The sequence below is a fragment of the Ostrea edulis genome, chromosome 5, assembly GCF_947568905.1.
Source record: "Ostrea edulis chromosome 5, xbOstEdul1.1, whole genome shotgun sequence".
Classification (NCBI taxonomy): domain Eukaryota; kingdom Metazoa; phylum Mollusca; class Bivalvia; order Ostreida; family Ostreidae; genus Ostrea; species Ostrea edulis.
In genome coordinates, this window is record NC_079168.1 from 65,827,099 (window position 1) to 65,844,310 (window position 17,212).

The 17,212-nt window shown below is 34.5% G+C and overlaps 2 long non-coding RNA genes across 2 annotated transcripts; one reads left to right on the plus strand and one right to left on the minus strand.

The window, feature by feature from the left end:
• Positions 1-3,905: 3,905 nt before the first annotated feature.
• Positions 3,906-6,272, plus strand: LOC130054679 (uncharacterized). The gene is made up of 2 exons (XR_008803007.1): positions 3,906-4,966; positions 5,870-6,272. It is a non-coding gene; the product is annotated as an uncharacterized LOC130054679 (long non-coding RNA).
• A 509-nt stretch (positions 6,273-6,781) lies between these two features.
• On the minus strand, positions 6,782-7,940 carry LOC130054678 (uncharacterized). Its single transcript, XR_008803006.1, has 2 exons — positions 7,679-7,940; positions 6,782-7,220 (listed from the first exon to the last, which is right to left on the minus strand). It is a non-coding gene; the product is annotated as an uncharacterized LOC130054678 (long non-coding RNA).
• Between the last annotated feature and the right edge of the window lie 9,272 nt (positions 7,941-17,212).

The window sequence follows — 17,212 nt, forward strand, 5'->3', positions numbered from 1 at the left end:
GAGAGAGCAACTATATAAATAAAGATATCTTTAATTCAACATATCCACAATTGAATTAATGATATGTTGCTCTGTTTAAAAGAATTGATGCCCACATTAATTCCTTATACAAAAGCATTGTAAATGATTTAAAGATATCTTCAATTGAATTAAAGAGATCATCAAATTATTTAAACCGAGCTCTAAATTAATTATTGCGAACAATATTTCTACTAAATTGATGCTCTCATCAATTGAATTGAAGAGAGCAATAATTGAATTAATGTGCGCATCAAATCTATTATTGCTCTCATTATTTCAATTAATGTGCGCATCAATTGAATTGAAGAGAGCACTAATTGAATTAATGCACGCATTAAATCAATTATTGCTCTCATTAATTCAATTGATGCGCGCATTAATTCCATTGATGAGAGCAATAATTGAATTGAAGCACGCATTAATTCATTTGATGAGAGCAATAATAGATTTAATGCGTGCATTAATTCAATTAAAGAGAGCAATAATTGAATTGATGATATCTTCAAATAATTGAAGATATCTTTAATTATTTGCATTGAGTTTATGTTAATTTGGTGCTCCATACATATTTGGTAATGATTTTGCAGACAGGTGGTACTAGAAAACCGGATCAAACTAGTTTGCAACAAGCATGTATTTATTGCAGGATGAAAGCAATGTCAATTTCAAAAGAAATATATAAGTGAAAAGATAAGGTGAATGTAAATATTGTTCTTTGTTTTAGTTTGTTTTACATGTAAAGTGGTAGAGTGCTTTAGGGTAATTATGTTGATTAGATAAGGTGCTATATGAATTTACAATGAGAATAATTCGCCTGTCAGAAGTAAATGAGGTTAATTGATAATTGCAGCTGATCTTGGAACAGACCAATGGACCTGCAGGTTATGATATCTGCTGAGGTGTCAAATTAATGCAAGTCATCAGTCTGTTTTCTTAACCATTAACATTGAACAGAGGTAAGGTCCACAAGATGCTAATTAGGTCAAGACTGAAAAGTGATTGAGGACTTGTACATATATAAAATTCACAGTCAAAGTCTGCAGGGATTATATATAATGAGAGTATACAGGGAAGAATTGAGACTGTAGCAGTTCCTTTATAGAGATTCCTTTCAGAAATCATATTTAGTGAAAAACTTTCACACAAAGGTAGTCAAGGCAATGAAAGGATGTTCAGAACTTTGTGTCGCAACATTTCTGTTACAAATGAGCAATGCTTGATCAATGGAAAAACCACTACAGAAAGCAGCTATATTTATTTAGTAAAAGACCAATATGCCTCAGATTGAACTGGCACTGTTACTGATACAGTGCCCAACACAAAGTATATAAGCAAATACTAAAGCAATTAAGTTCCTCGTTGGTGACCAGACACCTCAGTTAAAGGAGCATCCAACCACAGATTCAGGGCCACTGCATGGTTCAAATCCTGGTTCGATCTGTTGCATCCCCCAACCCAGGAACTGACAGACCTGCCAGGATATAAAGATCCAGACGTCTCTCAGTTGTGAAGATATTAAAAGAATCCAGCAGTTAGATGGATTCAAAAGCTGGTACCTCATAGATCCATTGGTGGATCAAGTAATCGATTCCGGTTCAAATCCTGGCCCTTTGCATTTTCTCTGTTCTAGCTGTTACTTAAGTAATAAAATGTGTTCTTTCGGATTTTTTAAATGGGAGATGAAGGGTGCAAACATTGCCAAAAAACAATTCGTGGTTTAATTATGCAAATATTTTCTGCAATGTTTGTGTTCTTCATCTCCCGTTTAACAAACCAAAGATAGACATTTTACCATTCATATTTTTCTGCATTTCTTTTTATCATTATAAATAAATATAGATACTTTCAAGTACATCAAAATCTTGTAAGTTTACATTTAAATATGTAACACCTGAAAATTACCCAACCTTGAGTTGTCTCCATTTGGTGATGATTTCCATATTTCAATGTGAAATAGTCTGCATAATATAAACCAATATTGTATAACATTATAGGTAAGCAATATATATTGACTATACTTGTTCAAATAAAAGATAAACAAGATGTGTTTGTAATGCACTGCACCCCGTATGGCAATAAAGTAGTATATGTTACCAAAAGGAAGCTAGGCCTTAATTACCACAAGGAATATGCATGTGAAATTTACAAGCCCTACCACTAAGCATTCAAGAGTTATGGTCAAGGTTGAAGTTTTTTAGCTCAATTGCAATCGGTTGTCGTCCGTCATGTGTTCACAATTGAACATTTTTAACTTCTTGATAACTACCAGTTCAATTCTTTTCAAATTTGGTATGAAACATCTTTGGAACAAGGGGGACATAGATTGTAAATTTGAGGTCTCCAGCACTCCTGGGGCCTTAGGGGTGGGGCAAAAACTGCCCAAAATTGGCCAATTTTCAAAAATCTTCTCAAGAACTGCACGTGCAAGAAAAACTAAATGCATGGTGATGGAGAACAAGAAGGCCTCTACCAAAATTGTAAATTTCATGATCCCCGGGGTTGGGGTTCTGACCCCCGGGGCGGGGCCAAACTTTGTATATAATGTTTATGTGTAAAACACTTAAATAACATCTTCTTTAGTGCTGTTGATACTATATCAAAACTAAATAGATATTTAGAAAGAGCAGGCATTCCTTTATCAAAATTGTAAATTTGATGATCCCAGGGGTAGGAGTTTTGGTATCAGGGTGGGGCCAAAATGGTCAGTTATTAAATGTGTGAACAATAGACATTTTCAACTTCTTTGATAACTATCATTCCAATTCTTTTCAAATTTGGTATGAAATATCTTTGGGACAAGGGGGACATAAATTGTAAATGTCAGGTCTCCAGCACCTCTGAGGCCTTAGGGACGGGGCAAAAACTACATAATTTTCAAAACTCTTCTTCTCAAGAACCGCACATGTGTAAGAAACACTAAATGCATGGTTATGGACAACAGGAAGGCCTCTACCAAAATTGTAGATTTCATGATTCCCGGGGTAGGGGTTCGACCCCGGGGTGGGGCCAAACTTGGTATATAGTGTTTATGTGTAAAACTTCTTTAGTGCTATTGATACTAAATTGAAACTAAATGGATACATGTATTTAAAAAGAACAGATAATCCTTTACCAAAATTGTAAAACTTGATGATCCCAGGGATAGGGATTTTGGTATCAGGGTGGGGCCAAAAAATGGTCAGTTATGAAATGTGTGAACAATAGATATTTTTAACTTCTTCTTTGATAACTATCATCCCAATTCTTTTCATATTTGGTATGAAGCATCTTTGGAACAAGGGGGACATAGATTGTAAATTTCAGGTTTCCAGCACCCCTGGGGCCTTAGGGGTGGGGCAAAAACTGTCCCAAATTGACCAATTTTCAAAAATCTTCTCAAGAACCGCACACATTTAAGGAAAACTAAATGCATAGTGATGTAGAGCAGGAAATCCTTTACGAAATTGTAAATTTCATCATCCCCAGGGTAGGGGTTCTGACCCCAGGCTGGGGCCAAATTTAAGTGTAAAGCACTTAAATAACATCTTCTTTAGTGCTATTGACACTAAATGGATAGAGCAGGTAGTCTTTTACCAAAATTGTAAATTTGATGATCCCCAGAGTAATGGTTCTGACCCCAGGGTGGGACCAAGCTTAGTATTTAGTATTTATTTGTAAGTTTGCTGATACTGTATAAAATGCATACTTAGGAATAGCAGAAAAGGATGTACAAAAAATGGTAAATTTCACAACCCAGGGTGATGACTTTAGGATGAGTCCAAATTAGTCATATCTTTTGATGTTTTAATTGCACCTATTAATTAAAGCCTTTCATCTGACAGTGTATGCACTTTTGAAGGCAGTGAAGTTTTAAGAACACATCTTGTTTTATACTGTTGCTGAACATTAGAATTTAGCTTAGATATCTAATTCATGGAAGAAGTGATACTTTTTACTAGTATTCAGGTGACCAATAGGGCCCATGGGCCTCTTGTTCAACAGTAGGTCAACTCCAAGGTTAAGGTCACATTGTAAAAAATGAAATATAAATACCCTATCGATCACCACCCATTCAAAACTATATGCCTCTGAGTCTCCGATTACGGAAGCATAAAAATAAACCAGAAGAAAAAACATATTTTTTCCCTTAAATTTCAACACTGCCACGAAGTAGGTCACAGATGAGTTTGTGGTAATAATGTATATATTCAAAGGCAGACTGGGCAGTAACAACTAAATGAAACAACATGTGTCTTTAACTAGTTGCAAACGACAAACAATGGATTTCACTAGTCTAGAAATGAAGCAGAATACACACAGTGAATGTAATATTCTGTTGACTGATTTATAGACTACAATTACTCTTTAAATGCCATAAATAATAAGACCCGGGGTACTGTGGTCCCACTCTGGGGACACACAAATTGAAAAATATTGAATCTAACCATAAAATAACCGCCAATAATTTTGACATGGTTATAAAAGAAAACAAGAGGCCCACAAGCATTATTGGTCACCTGAGTATTAGTTGAAAGTATCAATATAGTCCCATTAAGGGCTATAAAACCTAGAAAAAAAATTCCTGTTCTAAATATCTAAGCTAAATTCTAATATTCAGCAACAGTTTAAAGCAAGATATCTTCTTTTAACTTAAACACCCTCGAAAGTGCATATACATGTACTGATGAAAGGCTAAATTACATGATATATTATATATATGTAAAAATAAACGATATTACCAATTAGGACCCATCCTAGAGTCAAATTTAAACCCTGCATGAGGTTGTGAAATTCACCATTTTTGCACATTAATTCTTTTCTGATTTTCCTAATTATGCATTTAGTTTTTTTCATACTCTATCAGCAAACTTAAAGATGTTCTTCAAATGAGAAAGACAATAATCACTGTCATGATCGTGTGCAGGATTGGACAAAAGAAGATGGCAGACGGCATTTCCAAACAAAGGTAGGCTCTTAAAACTCTTCATTTTACCGACTTATTAGACGACGAATTTATGAATTTAAAACACTGCCTGGCCAGGGAGGCATCATTAAGTTGATTGGTTGTTGGAATTCTTACTCATGTACACGTACAACTCTAAATTCATTGATCGAAGTTGACGATGTTGCCTCGATAGAATTCGAAGCGGGCGAAGATGTTTCTAATCATGTTTTCATGCATTTTAAGAAAGATACTTTCAGTAAAATAGACTCTGCACATATCTTTTGATGAAAACTTGAACCAGTGTATGCGATTTGTCCCTTAAATTGCCTTGGTTAGATGGATATCTTGACTTGAACATTTGCTAATGTGCAGGATTGGACTCTGGTCGTTTCCACGATAAACGTGCCGGATTGGACCTCAATTTTGGTTCAGGATTGGACCCTCTTTTTATCTTTATTTTCAAAATCCTTTATATTTTCGAATCTCGACTTCACTTTATCATATTTTAGTTTGATTAATGTAGCTTATTAGATTCTCAGACATTTCCAACATTACCATGGTGTATTTTGATTTTTTTTTTTTTACTGTTATCAAATTACATCGCCGTTTAAGTTCCCAACGACGACAATTGCTACTGTAAAAATATCCATTCGCTATCTCCTTCAAATTGAACCAATATAGCAGATATATACATGAATCACCAATCTTTGCATACGACCAGATGTAACGTTGACTGTTCGTATTCAGGATATATAAGGCCATTTTGACCTAAAAAAAAAAAAAAAAAAAAAAACACGTGAGAAATTATCATCATTTTATAATCCTCTGTAACAATATAAATTCGACGTTTCCTGAATTCAATTAACCCGCTTACATATTCCCTAATTCCAAATTCTGTTATATAGATGTTCTCCTTTGTTTCAGGTATCAAGTCCAAGAACTTCATTCCATGAGATGGGTACACTTCGAATGTGCGAAATTTGTGGTGAGGAATTCAAGACCAATTCTGAATTGCGTAGGCATGTAAAAAGGAAACATCAATCAGAGAAATTGTCTTCGTTTGTGACCAGTGCAACACACGCTTTTGCACATTATAAAAGAAACATGAAGTAAAAAAAATTACATTGTTTTCTGAATACACGAAGTGCATACATATACCATGGCAGCCGTTTTTTATATCCGTTTATGTACATTATGAAACGATTATTTTTACGGTATTATGCTTTGTTTTACAGAGATACTAATCCTTTACATTACATTTTACACATGTTGATTTGTTATTTCATTGAACCAGAAGTGTTCTTAATTTTTACTTGTTATTAAATATATTTCAAATTTATTGCGTTTGTATTGAACTGATAACAACTAGTGAAAAAATTGTGTTGAAGAGTAACCTCTCATCTGAGCAGCAAATATTGAAGAAGAAAAAACACCATGGACAAAACTGCTTTTGATTTAGGTTCATATTTCAGCTACAGGAGTGATATTGCGAATTTCTGAGAAAATATCCTTTTATATTCTTTCATCAGTATATGCACTCTAAGGTTGAATTCAATGTAATTATAAGAAACGAAAGGTTTTTAAATACAAAAATGCTGATATTTACTACATTCCAACAAACACTTTTACCGTAAGTAAATATCCTTGTAAGTGAGTTGGCCTCGATATCTTGCACGACATATGCACTCAAGATTATTAGAATTAAAATGATATGGAAAGTTCAAAAGATGATAAATCTCGTTTTAACAATCAAAACTGGTTCCAGCAGAAGCATACACATGAAAGGCACAAGTGCATGTGGACAGATGATTAAGTATTGAAAACATGAACACCTCAACATCTTATTGTCTTTATTGTCATTGAACAGCTTTGTGAAATGTAAACCATCGTTCCTAAAGAGATACGTCAAACCATGCTCAGTTTTAATAATTCCATGCAGATATCACAAATTTTAAGTGGTTGGGAATCGAACATGGTCTACACGTGTATATACAATATAAATGTATTTGCTTCTGCAAAATGAAGACTTTTCAACATGTTGATCTCCGAGAACAAGGCTCCTTCTAACGTGTGCAGAACTTTAGACTCATGTGCGCGGTGAAATTCTCAAACACTTAAAGATTTTTGAGCTGGCTCTTCCGGCTTACTGATAGTTCCTTGCTCCACGTGCTCTTCTAGGTTTGTCAAAACCATGGTTTTAGTAGGAGACATAAAATAGAACACACTTCATTCACTTGCAACTTTTAAGTTTAAGGAAGTCCGCTCCTGACTGGATCTGTAAGAAAAAAAATGCATGTACAGTATTTAAGAAAGGGTCCAATCCTGAACCAAAATCGAGGTCCAATCCGGCACGTTTATCGTGGAAACGACCAGAGTCCAATCCTGCACATTAGCAAATGTTCAAGTCGAGATTTCTATCTAACCAAGGCAATTTAAGGGACAAATCGCATACACTGGTTCAAGTTTTCATCAAAAGATATGTGCAGAGTCTATTTTACCGAAAGTATCTTTCTTAAAATGCATGAAAACATGATTAGAAACATCTTCGCCCGCTTCGAATTCTATCGAGGCAACATCGTCAACTTCGATCAATGAATTTAGAGTTGTACGTGTACATGAGTAAGAATTCCAACAACCAATCAACTTAATGATGCCTCCCTGGCCAGGCAGTGTTTCAAATTCATAAATTCGTCGTCTAATAAGTCGGTAAAATGAAGAGTTTTAAGAGCCTACCTTTGTTTGGAAATGCCGTCTGCCATCTTGTTTTGTTCAATCCTGCACACGATCATGACAGTGATAATTACTATAATTATTTTGGCTCCACCCTGGAACAAAATCCCTACCCCCTAGAATGATGAAATTTTTAATTTTGGTAAAGGACGCAACCTACTCCTTCTAAATATCTATTTAGTATCAACAGTAGGGACCTCCATATGGCCGAGTGGTTGCATGAGCTCATAATCACACAGCCTCTCACCTCTGGTCGGCCTCCAGGGTTCGAATCCCGCTCGCACCGGTTAGTGAGAAAGTTTCCCAGTTTACTTTCGGAGGGTATAGAAAGGTACATTGTATCTGGGTTCTCTCGTCCACCAATAAAAAAAAAATGAGCGCCACCAGAAAACTGAAAAATTGTTGAGTGTGGCGGAAAACAGCAAAACAATCAATCAATCAATCAACAGCATTAAATAGGATACACATTTTACACATATACACTATCAATACCTGGAGTCAGAACCTCGGGGATCATGAAATTTACAATTTTCGTACAGGCCTTCTTGCTCTACATCACTATGATATTCAGTTGTAGAGAAGATTATTGAAAATTGGTCAATTTTTGCCCCGCTCCTTAGGCTCCAGGAGTCCTGAAATCTTCAATTTATGTCCAATTTGTCCCGATGATGCTTCATACAAAATTTGGAAAGAATTTGAATGGTAGTTATCAAGAAGTTAAGAACGGTCAATTCGTTTGAACACATTTAATCACTGACCATTGTGGCCCCACACTGATACCAAAACCTCTACCCCTGGGATCATGAAATTAATTCTGGTAAAGAGCTATCTGCTCATTCTAAATATCCATTTAGTGTTAATTTGGTATCAATAACATTAAAGAAGATATATTTCAAATACTGCATGTATATATATACCAAGTTTGGCCCCACCCTGGGGTCAGAACCCCTATCCCGGGGATCATGAAATTTACAATTTTGAAGAGGTGCTCTACATTACTATGCATTTAGTTTTTCTTACAGATGTATGGCAAGCCCTTTAACTATTTATTCGAAAAATAAGATATCTATTTAAATTAAAGAGATATCTTTTATTTTAAGAGATATCTCTTTAAAGTGAAAGATATATCTTAACCTTAAGAGATACCTCTCTCAAAAAGAGATATCTCTTTCACTTAGAGAGATATCTCTTTCATTTAGAGAGATATCTCTTTCACTTAGAGAGATATCTCTTTCATTTAGAGAGATATCTCTTTCACTTAGAGAGATATCTCTCTCACTTAGAGAGATATCTCTTTTACTTTTAGAGATATCTCTTACACTTAAAGAGATACCTCTTTCACTTCTAAAGAGAGATGTCTCTTATACTTTAAAAGATATCTCTTTCAATTAGAGAGATATCTCTTTCACTTAAAGAGATATCTCTTTTACTCTGAAATATAACTCTTTTACTTTGAGAGATATCTCCTTCACTTCACTTCATTTTCCGCCACACTCTAGGAATCTTAGAGAGATATCTCTCAAAGTATAAGAGATATCTCTTTAATTGTTGAAAAAGAGATATCTCTCAAAGAGAAAGAGATATCTCTTTCCAATATTTTTATTAGTTTGAATACTTAAGGAATTCTCCCTAAAACGGAAGCCCGCCAAAGCAAATCTTACCATGATTTGCTGACGTGTTGGTAAAACGCGGAACGGTAAACAGAACGGAAAATATATTATGCAATAATGTTATGAAGAGTTCAGCATTTTTCAAAATCAAAGGGCTTATTATGAACAAGGAATGCAAAAATTACAGAGAGAACAGGAAGTCATCCTCAGAATTCACCATTTCATATTGATACCTCATACTAATGCATTATTACAGAGTGTATGTATTTTTACACGGTGTATTTTGTGGATGAATGTACCAACATTTGCATAGTAATTTTTTATTAAAAATATCAAGCAAGCGCCTGTTGGCATCATCCGGCTTTGTCATCTTTCAAGTCCTATGACTTTATTCTGGCTGGTATCGTAAGAAACGATTCTAAGAGCCCATCCAATGAATAAAATGTACACCCCCCGAAAACAACATTGTAAAAGATAAAATAATTTTTTGAACAATTCCCCCCAAACATAGCCTTTTTAAATCGAACGTGCTTTTAATCGAACTACATATGTATAAGATAACTGAATTTGAATTATTTCTACACCTGGTACAATATACATTTATGTATCACATCAAATTTTAAAGCACACGGGTCTGGTGTAGAATTTTTTTTTGCCTCATTTGGGATGAATCTATGTGAAAGTTCGTACATTTACCGATATCCTGCGGATTAGTGTTGAAACTGAAGAGATACAGCGCGAAAGAAAGATTGAAACAAAACCAATGGTAACTAGGGTGAAGTTTACGACCAATAGTAAGAGGAATTAAGAGATTTATTTCATAATATATGAATAATAACTAAAAAGCTAACACAGAATTTATGCTTGAATGGAATTGAATTAATCCAAATGTTAAGTTATACAAGTATTTAGTTTAGAAATTAACTGCCAGAAGTCCTCCCTATTTAGGATTGGAGTGCTGCGGTTACTAAGTCTCCTGTTAGTTAAAAAATAATAAATCAAACACAAGATGTTTAATTTGTTGACTAAATAAGATAATAATAATAATGTCCTTTATTTAAACAGGACACAATTAGTTTAAAACTAGTTTACATTGTGGTCCTGAAAACATATATACAGACAGCAGTATTATACAGATACAATATAAAATAGTATATGAGGTATGTTGTATACATACATGTATGCTATTTACATATTTAAAACTGAAAATAAAACAAAATAAATAAATAAACAAATAAAAATAAAACTGAAAATAATCAAAAACAAATCTATATGGTTTTAATTTCCCGAATGAAAAAAATTTCTAAGATAAGCGGATTTAAAAGTTTCCAATGTTGGGTAATATTTTAAAATTTCTGGTATATTATTCCATAACTGCGATAACTAAATAAGATAATGAACTATTATTGTTTTATACATATCACACCCCCTGTTGTAGGTACACACATGCACATACACGGTATTATGTGTAAATACATGTACATGTGCGTTATAAATGACGTTTTACCACGGGGAGGGGGTATAAACCACGTGTGTTCTTTTCATTTTCTACCCATAGGTGTCACTGCTTGCTAACACCTCTGTCAATGCCGAAATTTCTAAATTCTCGTAAAATGCTTTGTATACTAACGTTTAACTAAATTCGCTTAATCAATTTATGATGTAAAATTTGAAGATAAAGTTGTTTGATTGCTTGTAAACAATTCCCAAATTGTTGACTTTAATCAAAATGACCCCCCCCCCCCCCCCCGATTTTTATCGTTATCTCATCTACATCTTAAATTTCGTTCCTTTCCGTTTTCCGTACATCGTTTTAGCAACACCCTGATGGCTGCAATCCCGGGCGAAGATTTTGCTTTTACCGCATGTGAAATGTATACATGTACAGGTAGCAAAAACAAACACAATAAATTGATGAAATATGCGAGCTAGACTAGATTTCGCCTCTCGGCAACTTGATAATGTTACCCCAACCACCTCTTCAACCTTTCCCGCCATTTAAACACTAGATTAGTATTTTAATAGGGTTACATCATTTCATTGACAAATGCAACAGGGAGAAGTCATTATGATCACCGAGGGGAAAATCTAAAGAGATATCTCTTTAGGTTAAAGAGATATCTCTTTTTGAAAATTTAAAGAGATATCTCTCTAACTTAAAGAGATATCTCTTTTTACATTGATAGAGAGATATCTCTTTATGCTAGAGAGATATCTCTTTCACTTTGAGAGATATCTCTTTAGTTTTGAGAGATGTCTCTCAAAGAGAAAGAGATATCTCCCAAGCATAAAAAGATATCTCCCAAGCATAAAGAGATACATTGTGTATCTCTTTAAACAAGAGATATCTCTTTTGGTTAAAGAGATATCTCCCAAGCGTAAAAAGATATCATAATTAACATAAACTCAAATAATTGAAGATATCTTCAATTATTTGAAGATATCATCAATTGAATTAAAGATCTCTTCAAATAATTAATGATATCTTCAATTCTGAATTACTGCGCGCATTAATTGAATTGATGATAGCATTAATTCTTCAACTGAATTGATGCGTGCTTCAATTGAATTAATGATCTCTTCAAATGAATTAATGATATCAACAATTGAATTGATGCGCGCTACAATTCAATTGAAGAGAGCAATAATTGATATAATGCGCGCATTAAATCAATTGATGAGAGCAATAATTGAATTGATGCGCGCATTAATTCATTTGATGATATCAATAATTGATTTAATGCGCGCATTAATTCAATTATTGCTCTCTTCAATTGAATTAATGATATCTTTAATTCATTTAAAGAGAGCAATAATTCTTTTAGAGAGAGCAACTATATAATTAAAGATATCTTCAATTCAACATATCCACAATTGAATTAATGATATCTTTAATTGAATTGTTGCTCTCTTTAAAAGAATTGATGCGCGCATTAATTCCTTATACAAAAGCATTGTAAATGATTTAAAGATATCTTCAATTGAATTGAAGAGATCATCAAATTATTTAAACCGAGCTCTAAATTAATTATTGTGAGCAATATTTCTACTAAATTGATGCTCTCATCAAATGAATTGAAGAGAGCAATAATTGAATTAATGCGCGCATCAAATCTATTATTGCTCTCATTAATTGAATTAATGCGCGCATCAATTGAATTGAAGAGAGCAATAATTGAATTAATGCGCGCATTAAATCAATTATTGCTCGCATTAATTCAATTGATGCGCGCATTAATTCAATTGATGAGAGCAATAATTGATTTAATGCGCGCATTAATTCAATTAAAGAGAGCAATAATTGAATTGATGATATCTTCAAATAATTGAAGATATCTTCAATTATTTGAGTTTATGTTAATTTGGCGCTCCATAGATGTGCAGTTGTATAGATGATTTTTGAAAATGAAGTCAATTTAGCCCCCACCCCCAAGGGATCAGGAGTCCTGAAATTTACAATTTATGTCCCAAAGATACTTCATACCAAATCTGAAAAGAATTGGAATAGTAGTTATCAAGAAAAGTTAAAAATGTAAACGCATGACAGATGCTGATAGCTGCAATGTTCGACTTTTTTTAATGTCAGAATAAAAAAAATTGGTAAAGGGCTACATTGTTGTAAGATGGATGCAGACCAATTGAATTAGGTCAGCTGAGTTTACTCAGGTGACCTAAAAGAACTCCTACTATATATACCTCAGCCTAATTAAATCAAGGTCCCTCAATTATGGAATAAACAGTACAAGCGTGCCTTCACTGAGAAATGAAAACAAGGAAACAAAGGTTTGGTACAGACAAGACATTGGTGACAGTAAATATTTGAACATGATCATGCAAACAAATATTTTGTTTTGACAAAGTGTGTAGACAATATGGTCAAGAGATTCCGGAGAAGTGAAGACAAGGTTTGTGTATATCGCAGCTTATCCTGACTGATCACTGTATAAAGTATATATATATATCTTATGTCAAGATTTTACTAAACGATGAAGACAATCACCAAACAATTATTAGCTATCAATCTGCCATGTGAAGATGCCAAACAAACATCAAAAGTTTGAAATATATCAGTAATATTTCAGCAAAAGAAACAATATTTGAATTATATAGGATCCTACATTTTGGGGGGCTGCTAATTCACTTGAAATGACAAGTAAATTAAGGCCTTACAATGAATATTTCATTATTAAAAAAATTGTAAATTCTAGAATGAAAAAAAAAAAACCCTGACAAACTGAAAATTAAAAAAAGGGTTTTCTTTCTTATTCCAACATTACCTTTAAACTCTATGAAAATCTTTTCAAATATTCTCAAGTTATTGCATGCCACAGAAAATGCTATTATCTTATTAGGCCAACATAAAAAATAATCGATAGATTAGCATCCATATATGTCCACCCCTCAAAAAAATGGCCCACCCTGATCTTTTTTATTTTTGCTAAAATTACGATTTCCAACAAACTTGCTTCCCAGTGACACAAGTGAATGATTAAAGTCACAGAATGTTGGTTTTATATCTTCTACCAAGGATTCTTTGAATGTTAACTTGATTAACACTTTGTGTGATGCCTTAATTAGTCCCCTACCAACGAAGTCGAAGGGGACTTTAGGTTTGCGCTCCGTCCGTCCGTCTGTCCAGTTTTCCGCACGTTTTTTCTATGTTCTTGCAGATATTTATTTTATATTTGGTACATTGCTTTGCCATAACAAGTTACTGCATGATCAAGTTCCAATTTGGTCCTGGTCTGTTGAATTTTTACTTCGTTATGGCCCTTGGGGGCACTATTACATTAGAGAAATAGTGTGAATTATCAGTTTTCCAGACTTTGGGGGGGGGGGTTCATTTGATATTTGGTATATTGATTTGCCATAACAAGTTACAGATCAAGTTCTAGTTTCGTCTCGGTTCGTTGATTTTTCACTAAGTTATGACCCTTGAGTGCTTGCAGATATTCATTTGATATTTGGTACATTGCTTTGCCACAACAAGTTACAGATCAAGTTCGAGTTTCGTTTTGGTCCGTTGATTTTTCATCAAGTTATGGCCCTTCGACTTAGAAAAATAGCATGAATTATCAGTTTTCCGGACCTTTTTTTCATTATGCTTGCAGATATTCATTTGATATTTGGTACGTATTGCTTTGCCATAACAAGTTACAGATCAAGTTTGAATTTTGACTCGGCCCGTTGATTTTTCATGAAGTTATGGACCCTGGACTTAGAAAAATAGCATGAATTATCAGTTTTCCGGACGTTTTTTGGTTGTGCTTGCAGATATTCATTTGATATTTGGTACATTACTTTGCCATAACAAGTTACAGATCAAGTTCGAATTTTGTCTCGGTCCGTTGATTTTTCATTAAGTTATGGCCCTTGAACTTAGAAAAATAGAAAAGAGCACTACACTCATTAAAACTTCTAGCATAGTAATACAACAATATAGCTAAATTATTCATGATCACCTACATGTCACAGTTTATTGACTTAGTTAAAGACCTAATTAAACCTATGTAATTATAAATTTCTCTTTTTTCCCCCTGGTCTAGTCTCTACTCGAATAGTAGTTGATTTCCATATCCTGGTTCCCCAATTTTCCCTTTTACCATATAACCTACATAATGAACTTTGAATAATGTTGTGGTACAGTAATTTTTGCAACCGGTAGGGGACTATGTATTGCCATGCAATACTCTCAGAATGCTTGATGTCATTAATTTTTATACCCCCCGCAACAAGTTGGGGGGGGGGGTATACTGGAATCGGGTTGTCCGTCTGTCTGTCTGTCTGTAGACGCAATGGTTTCCGGGCTCTAAAGCATTATCCTTTCCACCTACCATCACCATATCATATATATGGACTACCCATGGAATGAAGATGTTCCCTATCGATTTTGGGGTCAAAAGGTCAAAGGTCAAGTGCATTGGACATCGAAGTAGCAATATGGTTTCCGGGCTCTAAAGCGTTATCCTTTCCACCTACCGTCACCATGTCATACATATGGACTACCCATGGGATGAAGATGTTCCCTATCGATTTTGGGGTCAAAAGGTCAAAGGTCAAGTGCACTGGACATCGAAGTAGCAATATGGTTTCCGGGTTCTAAAGCGTTATCCTTTCCACCTACCGTCACCATATCATACATATGGACTACCCATGGGATGAAGATGTTCCCTATCAATTTTGGGGTCAAAAGGTCAAAGGTCAAGTGCACTGGACATCGAAGTAGCAATATGGTTTCCGGGCTCTAAAGCGTTATCCTTTCCACCTACAGTCACCATATCATACATATGGACTACCCATGGGATGAAGATGTTCCCTATCGATCTTGGGGTCAAAAGTCACGCGAACTGGACATCGAAGTAGCAATATGGTTCGGTTTGTCATGCCATTTGTTTTTTACACTCAGAAAAGAGGTAGTTTATACCTATTATCAACGCCCTTTGGGAGATTGCGGTAAGCGGGGGGTATTCTTAGTGAGCATTGCTCACAGTACCTCTTGTTTTCTCTTGGGAAATAAAAATTAAAAAATAAAATCCTCTCACCTGCCCCACATTCTTTGGTGACCTGGCCCAGATGATAATCTACTAATTAAATTGAATTGGCCTTAATATTAAACAAGAGATCCACAGGCCTTTTCAGTCAGCCGAGTACTATATAGTTCAAAGCATCACTAGTCCCATGGGCTATGAAATCTAGAAAAAAAATTCCTTTTCTGAATATCTAAGCTAAATTCTAATATTCAGCAACAGTATAAAACAAGATGTGTTCTTAAAACCTCATTGTGCCCTAAAAAGTACATCCACTGATGAAAAGCTTTACACAATATATTTAACATTAAAACCTCAATGATATGACTAATTTGGACCCATCCTAGAGTCAAAACACAGCCACTCGACGTTTTAAATAATCTATACATGTATTAAAAATTGTCTTCCTATAAACAAAATATTATGTTTACAGGAAGACAATCTTTTTATAATAGATAACGTCAAGTGCCTTCGAGTCAAAACCCCGGGGTTGCGAAATTTACCCTTTTCTTGTACATCCTTTTCTGCTAGTCCTAAGTATGCATTTAGATTTTATACAGTATCAGCAAACTTACACATATATAAATACTATATATACTAAGTTTGGCCCCACCCTGGGGTCAAAACCCCTACCTCGGGGATCATCAAATTTTCAATTTTGGTAAAGGACTACCTGCTCTTTCTAATTATCCATTCAGTTTCAATAACACTATATATACCAAGTTTGGCCCTGCCCTAAAGTCAGAACTCTACCCTTGGGATCCTGAAAGTTGCAATTTTGGCAGAGACCTTCCTGGTCTATATCACTTTGTATTTAGTTTTATTAAAGGATATGCAGGTCAAGTAAAGATCTAAAGTTTTGAGAATCGGTCAATTTTTGCCCCATTACAATTTATGTCCTCCTTGTTCCAGAGATGCTTCATACCAAATTTGAAAAGAATTGGAATAGTAGTTATCAAAAAGAAGTTATAATAATGTTCAATCATTAACATACGACAACAACCATTTGCAAAAGATCACCCCGAGTTTTTAGGTCACTCAGGTGACCTAAAAATTCTTAGTCCCATAATGACAAAGCCGATAAATCGAAAAAATTGAATAGGGTCTTCCTCTGCCTAATCCAAGTATTATGCTATTTATGAAAATCCCAAAGAAACTTAAGTTACCACGATGGTAGGACCCTGATCATAGGCAAACAAGGAGAGCAGGCAGGTTTGGTATATTAAAAGTAAAATGGACTCCTAATTCTACATCTCTTGTATAGAATTCAGTATTCCCAAGTGGCCACGTTACAAACTTAAATCTTCAATGAACAAGAATGCTAGCTGGTCGTATAATATTACCCCTAAAATTTCCTCGATAAAACCGTAAACTAAACCAATTGTGGTTCTTCTGGCAAA